The sequence below is a fragment of the Dendropsophus ebraccatus genome, chromosome 10, assembly GCF_027789765.1.
Source record: "Dendropsophus ebraccatus isolate aDenEbr1 chromosome 10, aDenEbr1.pat, whole genome shotgun sequence".
NCBI classification, from domain to species: Eukaryota; Metazoa; Chordata; class Amphibia; order Anura; family Hylidae; genus Dendropsophus; species Dendropsophus ebraccatus.
In genome coordinates this window covers 15318131-15333071 of record NC_091463.1, presented here as the reverse complement: position 1 = coordinate 15333071, position 14941 = coordinate 15318131, and the positions used below count along the sequence as shown (strand labels likewise).

Below are 14941 nucleotides of genomic sequence, written 5' to 3'. Positions count from 1 at the left end.
AGGCGGCAGTATATAGGGACAATACTAAGTACATTGAGGCGGCAGTATATAGGGACATTACTAAGTACATTGAGGCGGCAGTATATAGGAACATTACTAAGTACATTGAGGCACAGTATATAGGGACATTACTAAGTACATTGAGGTAGCAGTATATAGGGACATTACTAAGTACATTGATGATGCGGTATATAGGGACATTACTAAGTATATTGAGGCCGCAGTATATAGGGACATTACTAAGTACATTGAGGCGGCAGTATATGGGGACATTACTAAGTATATTGAGGCGGCAGTATATAGAGACATTACTAAGTACACTGATGATGCGGTATATAGGGACATTACTAAGTACTTTGAGGCGGCAGTATATAGGGACATTACTAAGTACATTGAGGCGGCAGTATATAGGGACATTACTAAGTACATTGAGGCGGCAGTATATAGGGAGTCGGGACATTACTAAGTACATTGAGGGGGCAGTATATAGGGACATTACTAAGTACATTGAGGCGGCAGTATATAGGGACATTACTAAGTACATTGAGGCGGCAGTATATAGGGACATTACTAAGTACATTGAGGCGGAAGTATATAGGGACATTACTAAGTACATTGATGATGCGGTATATAGGGACATTACTAAGTACATTGAGGCGGCAGTATATAGGGACATTACTAAGTACATTGAGGCGGCAGTATATAGGGACATTACTAAGTACATTGAGGGGGCAGTATATAGGGACATTACTAAGTACATTGAGGCGGCAGTATATAGGGACATTACTAAGTACATTGAGGCGGCAGTATATAGGGACATTACTAAGTACATTGAGGCGGCAGTATATAGGGACATTACTAAGTACATTAAGGCGGCAGTATATAGAGACATTACTAAGTACATTGAGGCGGCAGTATATAGGGACATTACTAAGTACATTGAGGCACAGTATATAGGGACATTACTAAGTACATTGAGGCGGCAGTATATAGGGACATTACTAAGTACATTGAGGCGGCAGTATATAGGGACATTACTAAGTACATTGAGGCACAGTATATAGGGACATTACTAAGTACATTGAGGCACAGTATATAGGGACATTACTAAGTACATTGAGGCGGCAGTATATAGGGACATTACTAAGTACATTGAGGCGGCAGTATATAGGGACAATACTAAGTACATTGAGGCGGCAGTATATAGGGACATTACTAAGTACATTGAGGCGGCAGTATATAGGAACATTACTAAGTACATTGAGGCACAGTATATAGGGACATTACTAAGTACATTGAGGTAGCAGTATATAGGGACATTACTAAGTACATTGATGATGCGGTATATAGGGACATTACTAAGTATATTGAGGCCGCAGTATATAGGGACATTACTAAGTACATTGAGGCGGCAGTATATGGGGACATTACTAAGTATATTGAGGCGGCAGTATATAGAGACATTACTAAGTACACTGATGATGCGGTATATAGGGACATTACTAAGTACATTGAGGCGGCAGTATATAGGGACATTACTAAGTACATTGAGGCGGCAGTATATAGGGACATTACTAAGTACATTGAGGCGGCAGTATATAGGGAGTCGGGACATTACTAAGTACATTGAGGGGGCAGTATATAGGGACATTACTAAGTACATTGAGGCGGCAGTATATAGGGACATTACTAAGTACATTGAGGCGGCAGTATATAGGGACATTACTAAGTACATTGAGGCGGAAGTATATAGGGACATTACTAAGTACATTGATGATGCGGTATATAGGGACATTACTAAGTACATTGAGGCGGCAGTATATAGGGACATTACTAAGTACATTGAGGCGGCAGTATATAGGGACATTACTAAGTACATTGAGGGGGCAGTATATAGGGACATTACTAAGTACATTGAGGCGGCAGTATATAGGGACATTACTAAGTACATTGAGGCGGCAGTATATAGGGACATTACTAAGTACATTGAGGCGGCAGTATATAGGGACATTACTAAGTACATTGATGATGCGGTATATAGGGACATTACTAAGTACATTGAGGCGGCAGTATATAGGGACATTACTAAGTACATTGAGGCGGCAGTATATAGGGACATTACTAAGTACATTGAGGCACAGTATATAGGGACATTACTAAGTACATTGAGGCACAGTATATAGGGACATTACTAAGTACATTGAGGCGGCAGTATATAGGGACATTACTAAGTACATTGAGGCGGCAGTATATAGGGACAATACTAAGTACATTGAGGCGGCAGTATATAGGGACATTACTAAGTACATTGAGGCGGCAGTATATAGGAACATTACTAAGTACATTGAGGCACAGTATATAGGGACATTACTAAGTACATTGAGGTAGCAGTATATAGGGACATTACTAAGTACATTGATGATGCGGTATATAGGGACATTACTAAGTATATTGAGGCCGCAGTATATAGGGACATTACTAAGTACATTGAGGCGGCAGTATATGGGGACATTACTAAGTATATTGAGGCGGCAGTATATAGAGACATTACTAAGTACACTGATGATGCGGTATATAGGGACATTACTAAGTACTTTGAGGCGGCAGTATATAGGGACATTACTAAGTACATTGAGGCGGCAGTATATAGGGACATTACTAAGTACATTGAGGCGGCAGTATATAGGGACATTACTAAGTACATTGAGGGGGCAGTATATAGGGACATTACTAAGTACATTGAGGCGGCAGTATATAGGGACATTACTAAGTACATTGAGGCGGCAGTATATAGGGACATTACTAAGTACATTGAGGCGGCAGTATATAGGGACATTACTAAGTACATTGATGATGCGGTATATAGGGACATTACTAAGTACATTGAGGCGGCAGTATATAGGGACATTACTAAGTACATTGATGATGCAGTATATAGGGACATTACTAAGTACATTGAGGCGCAGTATATAGGGACATTACTAAGTACATTGAGGTGGCAGTATATAGGGACATTACTAAGTACATTGATGATGCAGTATATAGGGACATTACTAAGTACATTGAGGGGCAGTATATAGGGACATTACTAAGTACATTAAGGCTGCAGTATATAGGGACATTACTAAGTACATTGATGATGCGGTATATAGGGACATTACTAAGTACATTGAGGCGCAGTGTATAGGGACATTACTAAATACGTTGAGGCGGCAGTATATAGGGACATTACTAAGTACATGGAGGCGGCAGTATATAGGGACATTACTAAGTACATTGAGGCGGCGGTATATAAGGACATTACTAAGTACATTGAGGCGGCAGTATATAGGGACATTACTAAGTACATTGAGGTGGCAGTATATAGGGACATTACTAAGTACATTGAGGCGGCAGTATATAAGGACATTACTAAGTACATTGAGGCACAGTATATAGGGACATTACTAAGTACATTGAGGCGGCAGTATATAGGGACATTACTAAGTACATTGAGGCGGCAGTATATAGGGACATTACTAAGTACATTGAGGCGGCAGTATATAGGGACATTACTAAGTACATTGAGGCGGCAGTATATAGGGACATTACTAAGTACATTGAGGCGGCAGTATATAGGGACATTACTAAGTACATTGAGGCGGCAGCATATAGGGACATTACTAAGTACATTGAGGCGGCAGTATATAGGGACATTACTAAGTACATTGAGGCGGCAGTATTATAGGGACATTACTAAGTACATTGAGGCGGCAGCATATAGGGACATTACTAAGTACATTGAGGCGGCAGTATATAGGGACATTACTAAGTACATTGAGGCGGCGGTCTCCGGGGACATCATTCTCCCTTAAACCCTTTCTCACAGAAGATGTGCATGTCAGGACCGTGTTAAAAGAGCTTGGCTTATACCGCAGGAACAATGGACTGGCGGAGCGGTGATGGATTACGCCAATCTTTCATTCTGCCCTCCGTCACTTTGCCGTCCCTCCACCCCGACACTAATCATCCGCAGCTCACATACAGAAATCAAACTAATGCCCGGATTTCCTAGCAGATTACTGCAATCTTATTTTCTCCTTATGTCAAGTCTCGGCCTTTGATGGCGGCTTAAATCAGAATATTCCTGTGATCCGCGCTCAGATCATGAAGGGCGGCACCACTCATGTTGATGTATATGGAATGTGTGCCAGGCTGTGCCCACGACAGACGCTTAATCCTGAGAGGATAGCGCCAGGGAACTAACAAAGAGGAGCTCAGAACAAGAAGCGCCAGTCATCTCTGCAGCCCAGATAGTCTATAAGTCTTTCATCTAAACCTTCTATATACCACAGCACTGGGGCACAATGTATCGCCTTAAAGGGACACCACCCCTAACCTATTGGTGGGCCGGGTCTGGCCTTCCTACTCGGTGGGGACACAAGCATGGGCATTCTTCACCAGGATACTGACGGTAGTGTTTGAGGATAACTATAGTTATGATATGAATATTTCTGAAATATAGTATTTGGGGGCAGTGGACAAAGGGGGGCAAATAGGGCAGAACCAGGCACAGAACTGGGGGTATAACCAGGTGAAGAAGAACATGGAAAGTGAACAAATCCAAGAAAACAACTGGATGTAACTGCACTGTAATCCCTTATACAGACAGCAGGACCTGTGTGGTACCGTATCTACTGCTAAATAGTAACTGTAACAATATTGGTCTGTGTATAGCGTGTTCCATTCAGTAGAAGTATAGAGGGAATATTTAAAGGGGTACTCTGAAAATAAACTAAAACAAACTGGTGTTAGAACGATATACTGATATGTAAATTACTCCTATTTAAAAAAATCTCCAGTCTTCCAGTACTTATAAGCTGCTGTGTGTCCTGCAGGAAGTGGTGTATTCTTCCCAGTCTGACACAGTGCTCTCTGCTGCCACCTCTGTCTATGTCAGGAACTGTCCAGAAGAGAAGAGGTTTTCTATGGGGATTTCTTGACATGGACAGAGGTGGCAGCAGAGAGTACAGTATCAGACTGGATAGAATATACCACTTCCTGCAGGACATACAGCAGTTGTGACTTGTGACTAGAAGACTTGATTTTTTTTTTATTAGACGTAATTTACATATCTGTATAACTTTTCTGGCACCGGTTGATTTAATTAGAATTTTTGAATGACTTTAATCACTATACAGGTTACTATTGGTCTTACTATATTAGGTTACTACTGTGCAGTGTACTTATTCAGTAACAGCATCACTATGACAGTGTCACTATGCGGTGGTAATATCTGATCGTGGTGTGGTAGTATTATATATTGGTATTAGTGTAGTGCACTCTGTTTAATAGCAGTATGCAGGTAACATCTGATCCCTGTATAGTTGTAGTATTTGCTAATCTGATCAGCAAATCCTCATATAGAGTGATGATGATGATGATGATGATGATGATGATGATGAAGCTGCGCTGTGGTTTCAGCCTCTAGAGCAGCGCCCGCTGGCATCTTTGATGTAACTAGGTGGACAGGCGAGGTCACTTATTTTCCCAAGACATTTAGCACACAAAGCAGGGAAGAGCGTCCGTCATGTCGCTGTTTGTTACCGGGGGCAAAGCAGGGCACAGGATGACACTGGCAGGGAATGCCATGGGAAGACGGCACAGAGCAGCACACTGCTGCTTCCTATAGTAATGGCCGTTACATAAACCAGACTAAAGCAGCTAATCTGATATTATACAGGTCATAGAAGATTACACAATAAGACTGTTTTTTTTTCTTTCTTTTTTTTCATAAACAGCGCCACGCTTGCCTATAGGCGGTATCCGGTATTGCAGCTCAGACCAATTAATTTGGAAAAGGCTGAGCTGCAATACTACAAACAACTGATGGGAAGCAATGTCCAGCACCTGGCTTCTGTGACATATACAGATCTTCATAAAATCGCACATAGGAATAGGGATAGTAGAGGATGAGTTCCAAGCAGGGGGATAATAGTGGAAGCATTTCAAGCAGGTTACTGCTCTTAAAAAGACTCTGTCAGTAGGTTTATGATGTCCTATCTTAGGATAGCATAAAGTAGTGACAGAGAAGCTGAACAGAATGATATATCACTTACATTGTTCTGTGCAGCTGATCCAGAGATATCCTCCTGTATAACATGGACAATAAGTAGTCCTCTCCATTGTGTGCATGAGCCCAGTAGTCCTCAATATTCATGAGAAGCAGAAAACTCCACCCACCAGCTGCTGATTGGCAGTTATCGTTCCTTGCAGTGAATAGGCAGTCAACTGTCCATCAGCAACTGGAGGGCGGGGGAGGGGTGTGGCAAGAATCCTATTCTCCTACATATTAGGAGAACGGCTGTACAGAATGATGTAAGTAATACATCGATCTGTACAGCATTTCTGTCACTAGTTAATGTTGCCCTCATTTAAGGCGGCATAAACCTAGAAGTTCATTGCCTTCATAATGTGATACCATCCATTGTACTGAGCAGAGTCGGACTGGTACATGGTCCCATACAGTGTTTAGCCGTATTCAGCTGCTGTTCTAATCCACATTAAGGCAAGAACCATTCTATCCTTTCCAAACATTCTATCCTTTACTGTAAGACATGAAGGGCAGTCAATACGGAAGATTGCATTGGAGTTATCTTTATGTGCAGTCATGAAAACCATCAAACTCCATGATGAAACTTGGTCTCCTGGGGCCTGGCCCCAGAAAGAAAACAGTAGAAGCCCATTAGATTAGAGCCTCCCTGCACTGTCAGGGCAATGTTGAGCCACATGTTCCCACAACCTGCAGAGGGAAGGGAAAAACCATGAATCAAGTAGGTCTATGGTCTGCGTTCCATGCCGCCATAGCTCTGGTACAAAGGTGCCATGATTGGTCTCTCTTGGCCTCAAGGTATAACATTATTCTTCATCAGGCTTTCCTGGTATCCTGGTTTCCAGCTTGGGTTTGGCTTTGCCTGGTGACAAGGACCTGACATTGACTTTTCGATAACGATCAGGTTTCAGGTTTTCTTCTCCATATGCCTATTTGGTATTCACCCAACCTGTCTGTTCCCTCCTGAGAATGGCCAGATAGTTTTGCCTGTTGCTTATATATCTCTGAACAAAGAGGTTGGCCATGATTTTCCATCTCAGCCAACCCCAATCACCAGTGACATTATCTGTTGGTGGTTGTTCTAGATAGCTCCATGCACCCTAGATTGAAGGCAGATTTTGGCGCGAGTGGTGGGTTTTGCCGGTTAGAGTCTAAAGTCTATGGGAACCTTTAGGGCGGATCATTCAACTACAGTAGATAGGGACTGCAGTGTAGGTAAGAGTAGGGCTCGAGTGACCCCTACCTAATGTGACAGGAAATCTGAACACTGGCCATGTCCTTGTGAGAGGTGAGCGATGAGTTCTACATGGGTGGTCTCCATCTTGAAGCATGGAAGTGATATTATGGTGTGGAGGTCCTTTGCTGGTTATACGGTTGCAGATTTATTCATAATTCACACTGCACCTAACCAGTATGGCTACCTCAGTGTTCTGAAGCGAGAGGCCATCCAACCTGGTTTGCTCTTAGTGGGACCATCATTCGATTCTCAACAGAAGAATGACCCTAAACCACCTCCAGGCTATGGAAGGACTGACTGACCAAGAAGAAGAGTGATGGAGTGCTAGGTTGGATGACATGGCCTCCACAGTCTCCTGGCCTAAACTCAGTTGTGATGGTTTGGGATGAGTCAGACTGGAGAATAAGACGGAAAACAGCCAAGTGTTCAGCACCCCTGGGAACTCCTGTGGGAAAACCATTCCAGGTGACTACCTCATCTTTATGACCACACTTGAGGATATTACAAAGCAATGATTCCAGAAATGAACTCTTAACAAGGAATACCTGTTATTTAAAACCCTTCCAGGTGACTACTCTATAAGGATGATTGAGAGAACGCCAATAGTGTGCAAAGCCATCACCAAAGCAAAAGAATATAAACCATGCTCTGATCTGTTTAACCCTTTGTTATGTCTTCATTATGAATCAACAACATAGTGGGAAAAAAAACCTGGAATAAAAAACCTCTGCCTGGTACTGTATACGGGTATATTCCCCTGGAGCAGATCTGTTTCAGACCTCTCTACAACTGAAGATCAGTTCTGTATCTATGGGATACCCCAGAACATTATTTTTAGCACAAAATATTCCGTGCCACAGAACTTTTTGTTGCCACTTTTTGGGTAGATTACGCTTACAATACCTTTAGCGCTATAAAGTGTAAAACTAAACGATAAATCCATTACTTATTGGTTGACGTTGAATTTTTAGCCTCAAATATTAGGATCCTTCTTTAGGATTCCACTAGTTTTTTTTTTCTGTATTCCATACTCCCAAAAACTATTATACAGATATTTGCGATATCCGTGACCATTTATAATGACATCCAGCTTCCATCTTGTAGTTTACATCACTCCACGCTGTAGCCTGAATGTCAGGAATAATTACCAGGGCCGCCATATATCACTGTCACTAATTTTCCCTTTTTATTACTGAATGTAATTATTTTCCGTCAGTCTCCGGCTCCCCTCGCTCTGCATAAGCAAAGGGGACGCGAGATTTAGGGCTAATGACTTCCATCCAGAGACGCTTCCTCTTCCCGATCCTCAGGTTTCAATCCTAATGAGTTCCTATACAGGAGTATGGACATATGTCATGCCGCCACCAGCCAGCCACTGCTTTTATGGAATATTATGGTTTTTTGCTATTTTTGACCAGAAATCAGCAAGGGGGCAGATGTACAAAGAGTGAACAATGAAATCCTGCCACAGGGAGAAGATAGACCAAGCTGATATATGTCACTTTCTTCCCTCTGATGTTTCAAGAGAGCTAAGAAAAGATAGATAATTCTTAACGCCAAGAAAAAAAAATCTCTTTTACTGTCCGTTTTATAGAGATTATCACCCTAAGCGTAGAAAATTGCTGTAAAATAACAGTATATCAGTCTTATTAGCTATTAAAGTTATTTTTGGTGGTGGAAAATCTTCATTGATCGACTGATCTTAAGTGATGCTGGCTATACAGTTCCGCTACAGTGGCCACTACAGGAAAAATGAAGTATTGCATGTCCACTATTTAAATGAATAGATGGGCTGGTACCAAATAAATAGGGAATCCCCCTCTAGCATCTCCATATGACCTAATAGGACAAATGGAATGGGGTTTTCCTGGATATATATAACCTAGTTTAGATTTTTCTTAAATCCTTATGATATCAACATTTGTTTGGGTATCCTACTGCCATGGTGTATTCTAGTCAGATAGACTACACCATGACCCCGGCTTCGACTTTACAGCAGCAAAGATGAAGGAAGGTGCCACTCTTCCTGGAGTGCCGCCTTGCTTAGTCTTTGCTGTTGTGTATTCTAGTCAGGTATCCTGGCACCATTTGATAGCATTATACTGCACGCTCTTAAAGGGGTTACATAATTTTATAAAAGTATTAGTCTCCATAATTGACAGCTGCCATAAAGAGCGTCTCTCTCTCTGGAGGACCCAACATGACCATATAATATACAGACAGCCTATTGGTTTGCATGGGAACTGTGCAATACTTTATCTAACCTCTGGAGGCACTAAAGAGTAACTTTACCAATGCTTTCAGGTTCCACCACAGATTACAGGTGATCCCTGGGGATACTGTGTGATCAGGTTATTGTGGATAAACCCTTTTAGTATAAACTGACCAAAATGGAAGACTCTTTAAAGGGGCATTTCCATCTCAAGAAGTTATTCCCTATCCACAGCATAGGGATAGCATGGTGATGGCTGATCACAAGGAAAACTGTGGCCGAATGAATGGAGGACGCTGCTCATGTGCAGCCAGCTCTCCATGTATTCTCTATGCAGCCTGCGAATACTGCCGGATGCTGAGCATGTCACATGTACTTTATATCAAAGGGATTCTGGGAGAAAAAAAAAAAAAAAAAAATATATATATATATATATATATATATATATATATATATATATATATATACAGATATATATACAGATGACTGATGGTTGGGGTCTAGCGGCCAGGAATCTATCTGTGATCTGTATATATTATATACATATAATGTTATTGTTGCATTTAGCAAAAAAAGTAAAAAAAAACACATAAATAAATAAGTAGGTTTGAGTGCAAGTGAAGGTTACAAAGCCGAACAGACCCAGTGATCACGCTGCGATATGTGCATGGTAAATATCACGGAAGATGTCACAGACCATACAAATGAATGGTGGTCACGTCCTACATGGTCCTCCCATGTCCAGCACAGTCAGAGTTGCTGCTTTGAGCCGGGCTGGTTTTCTTCACTCTCTACCTAAGGCCTTTCACACAAGCATATTACACGCTCCGATTAACAGACACAAGTCCTGGCCGGACCGCTGGTCTGATGACCTGTGAAAGCCAACAGGCAGGAACACTGCAATAACCCGAAACTATTCCTGACGATAAAACTATAGTCCTGGCCACTAGGTGTCTCACTTCTCTGCAATCTGCTGTCCACTGCCTGTTGTCAGACTACGCCTGTCTCTAGTAACAGCTAGATCAGGACAGAACACAGGAAGCAGGAATAAGGCGTAGTTTGTAGGAGAGAAAGAAAGCCTGGACTGTGTACCTGCAATCTGAGCCAGTCTGCCAGCAAAAGACGCACAAAACTAACATAAACCAGGTGTTTGGGGGGCACATACTGCGTTTGCACTTATGACTTGTAATATTCTCCCCCCTCCATACTGCAGGAAACCAAATCACATCACCCTATAGTACCTGAAAGTGTGATAGTCATAATAGATATATGTTTTATATGATATCTATTAAATATTACATTCTTATCATTTCCAAACCTTGTTTTACTATTCTTTTTTGCTAAAAAAAAAAAAAATGTTAAATGGCATTGAATGGGGACATTTACCTGTAGGTCACTGAGTAAAATGTAACCTTAGTCCCCACATCCTATCTGATTCCTGGAGGCAGAATAATTCATGGGGGGCGTAAATAATCTGAAGCCATGTATTTTATTGCAGTATGTGCTGACCTTTGCAGATATACATGATACTGCTGCTCTGTCTCTATTCCAGATTTAATGGATTTGGGGCCCAATAAGGAGAAAGTATCAGGATGAGAACTCAAATGGAAATTTAATAAGCAAAACATGCAAAAACAGATCAAATACACAATAAAAAATATATATAAATATTTATATCTAAAATGAATATAACTCACCATAATGCACATATAGCAATAAAAAAGAGCTATAAATAATACATATATATATAGAGAAGTATTAAAAAAATAGTAATAAAACCCCATCCCCCTTCTCTCCATATAGGCCACAGTGCCCAAATGCTTGACACGCTGCATGGTACGATACCAGGGACACTAATCACACTACTCATCGCAATGCTTGACACCGACCATTCATTTCCTGCAAAGTAGACAGGACCATTTTGTTGACGCTCCTGACAAGAGGATTGAAGGACACTTCAGTGCAATCCAAACACTAACACATCCACTCGCATATGGTAATAAGTGTGACCCTATACAGGACCACGCCGGAGAAGTAGACGCCTTATAACCCAACCAGACGCAAATATATATCATCAGCAATAGCAAGAAAATAATGTCATTATTCAGAATAATTTTATTTATTTTTTATTGTATCATTACTTATTATTATGGATAATACAGCTATTGTTTTAAATAGACTTTTTTATTACATTATTTTTACTTTTTTATTATTATTTTGTGGTAGCATCATTATTTGTATAATTATCAGTAGTTTTACTATTTTATTATGACTATTATTTTTATCATCGTCCTTAGAGGTGAGAGAATCATAATTATTGGTAGTGGTGGGAGTATCATTATTTATTGATATTATTAATTATGGGGGAATCATTATTATTATTGTTGTGATGATGATTATAATAATCACGATTATTAGTATTATTGGGGTGGGGGTATCATTATTTTATTATTATAATGATTATTTTTAGGGGTGGAGCATCACTACTACTTTTTTGTATCATTTTGATTATTATTAGGGGTTGAACTATTATTACTTTTTTATTATTATTATTATTATTATTATTATTATTATTATTAGAGGTCGGGGGGGATTTTCCCTTTTATTGTTATTATTAGGGATAGAGATATCACTATTTTATTATTATTATTTTTAGGGATGAGGTATCACTACTTATTTTGATTATTATTAGGGATTGACGTATCATTACTTTATTATTATTATTATTATTATAATAGGTGGGGGTGATTTTTTTCCCTTTTATTATTATTATTATTACGGACAGGGATATCATTTTTCCCTTTTTATTATACCAATTATCCGGGGAATATTAAGGTACGCCCCTCCCTATTATTTCATATAATATCACAGAACATAAACTTGAGAGGTCAGGGCTATAGCCGAATATAATGGGGGTTACTCTTGAAAGGGTTAAAGGCGGCGTCCATGAAGGAGCCCACCACTGACCTATCACCCCTAATGTTTCAGAGATGACAATGAAGTTTTATTTCCGCCCCTGTGGGAATTGATCGGAGAGGAGGTCATTAAGGTGACATTCTATTAGGGGAGCCGGCTGGTGGGGATGTAAATGGCCGTGAATATTCCCAATACATTATAGACACACAACATGCAATATATGGGGACGGCAGATCTACAGACCCCCCTCCACATAGTGATTCTCACCTTTAAACAGTGGAAGACCCTTGGCTGTTAGGTGAGGTCCAGCATGCAGACCATGAGGCTGGAGCCTGGTGTGCTTGGTCTCAGTGTGTAGACCCCAACCCTGGCTGTGACCGCTGCAGGTGCTGAGCGTTTTATCTGGCGTCTTGGCAGATGAGGAGCTCAGAGATGAGGAGCGGGGTCCATCCTGGTGCTGGGTGCATGGAAGGAGGTGGGAAGGCTTCTCACTCAATTACAAGGGATGCTGGACTCATGTGGAGCCTTCTTGTACTGTAGCTCAGCTGTGGGAGGACTGGGTCATGTCTTTGGGGTGCAGTTTTGGGGTGCAGTTTTGCATGCAGGGTTCTGTGTCCAGTTGAGTAGTGCCGGTCATGCACAACCTACAAAGAGTCCCATGGCTGGCAGAGGAGATGGCCGTGTTGTCCTATCTTCAGTGATGAGGTGACCCAGTGGACTGGATGCAGTGGACTGGTTGTAGTGGACTGGTGGCAGTGGCTGGATGCAGTGGACTGGTTGTAGTGGACTGGTGGCAGTGGCTGGATGCAGTGGACTGGTTGCAGTGGACTGGTTGCACTGGGACTGGTTGCACTGGGACTGGTTGCAGTGAACTGGCTGCAGTGGACTGGATGCAGGGGAGTGGTTGCAGTGCACTGGTTGCACTGGACTGGATGCAGTGGACTGGCTGCAGTGGACTGGCTGCAGTGGACTGGATGCAGTGGACTGGCTGCAGTGGACTGGATGCAGTGCACTGGATGCAGTGCACTGGTTGCACTGGACTGGATGCAGGGGACTGGATGCAGTGGACTGGATGCAATGGACTGGTTGCAGTGGACTGGTTGCAGTGGACTGGATGCAGTGGGCTGGTTGCACTGGACTGGTTCCAGTGGACTGTTGGGGTCCTATCTCCAAGAGTTCCTGATGGTTCCTTACCTGGATCCACCACTACTCCCAAGCACTGAGGAGCTGTATGGAGTCACTGGTAGGGTGCCCAGTCATTAGGATGGTCTTCCAGGCGATGCCCGGTAAGATGGTGGGATGTCTTGGTTGCTTTTTTGGTTAAGACTTAGACGTTCTCCAGTTTTCAATGAAAAGTTAAAGTGATGGTTGTCTTGAGAGAAACACACTGGTGGTCTCCTAGGTTCAGTCCTGTAATGAGGTCCTCCCCCGTGAGGGTTGATGCCTTTGCCAATGTTTCAGGTCACCTCTTGCCTGGGGTTGTGGGGTGCCTGCAGTGTCCTGCGCTCTTCTCTATGGTTCCTGAGTGGTGATGGGTTCTCAGAGGGTTCTCAGAGGGTGCTGAGAGGGTGTCCTGCCCTCAGGACTACAGGAATGAGGACTGGAGCAAAGTACAAGGCTGCTGATGTCCTGTCTGCAGAGTGCCTGCTCTTGGGGTGCTGGCCTGTCCTCAGGGCTGTCCTCAGTCCTCAGATGGTCTGATGTCTTCTCCTCAGTCAGTCTTCAGTGAGAGCTGGGGGTCCTTCTCCTCCCCGCAGTAGGGGGCCACTCTTAGCTCTCACACTGATGCCAGCGCTGAGATGCTGCTGATCACTGACTGCTGCTCCTTTCGCCGCTGCTGCTGCTGATGTTATTGTCGGTGCACGCGCATTCTTACGCGCCCGCGGACGCGCATCGATCCCGGAGTAGAAGGTCCTGCGCGCACGCGGCCAGGAGGGGGGCGGGGGCGCGCAGGTTACGCGCGTCCCCGCCGCCGGAGCTGAGACGCGACCGGTGACGTGATAATTACTGGTGGTTACTGGTAGCTGACGTCATAGGGATCCGCTCAGGGTGAGGGAAGGACGTTCCCAGGCAAAGTGACCGCTGTAGTCAGTGTGTGTCTGCATCAGCATCAGGGCATACATGCAAATGGAGTTCTGACCTTCACTCATCCTCATTGCACTAATGTAATGGTATATAATATTGCAGAGGCTGATGGGGGAGGGGAGGGCTGAAGTTATACATCTGTGTGATATATTATATCTAATACATCTATATTATATCTACTGCATATATATAATGTCTACTACATATGTATATTATCTACTGCATATATATATTATATCTACTGCATATATATGTCTAGTACATGTGTGTATGTATATATATATATATATATATATACTGCATGTATATACCTACTGCATATATATAATGTCTACTACATATGTATATTATCTACTGCATATATATATATTATATCTACTGCATATATATGTCTAGTACA

At 42.3% G+C, this 14941-nt stretch overlaps 1 protein-coding gene across 1 annotated transcript in view; it reads right to left on the bottom strand.

Moving 5' to 3' along the window:
* FAM163B (family with sequence similarity 163 member B) overlaps positions 1-14452 on the bottom strand; it is a 55730-nt gene extending 41278 nt beyond the window's left edge. The window contains exon 1 of the mRNA XM_069986859.1: positions 12724-14452. The gene's annotated coding sequence lies outside the window, so the exon portion shown is untranslated. The remainder of the gene's footprint in view (positions 1-12723) is intronic.
* Positions 14453-14941: the final 489 nt, after the last annotated feature.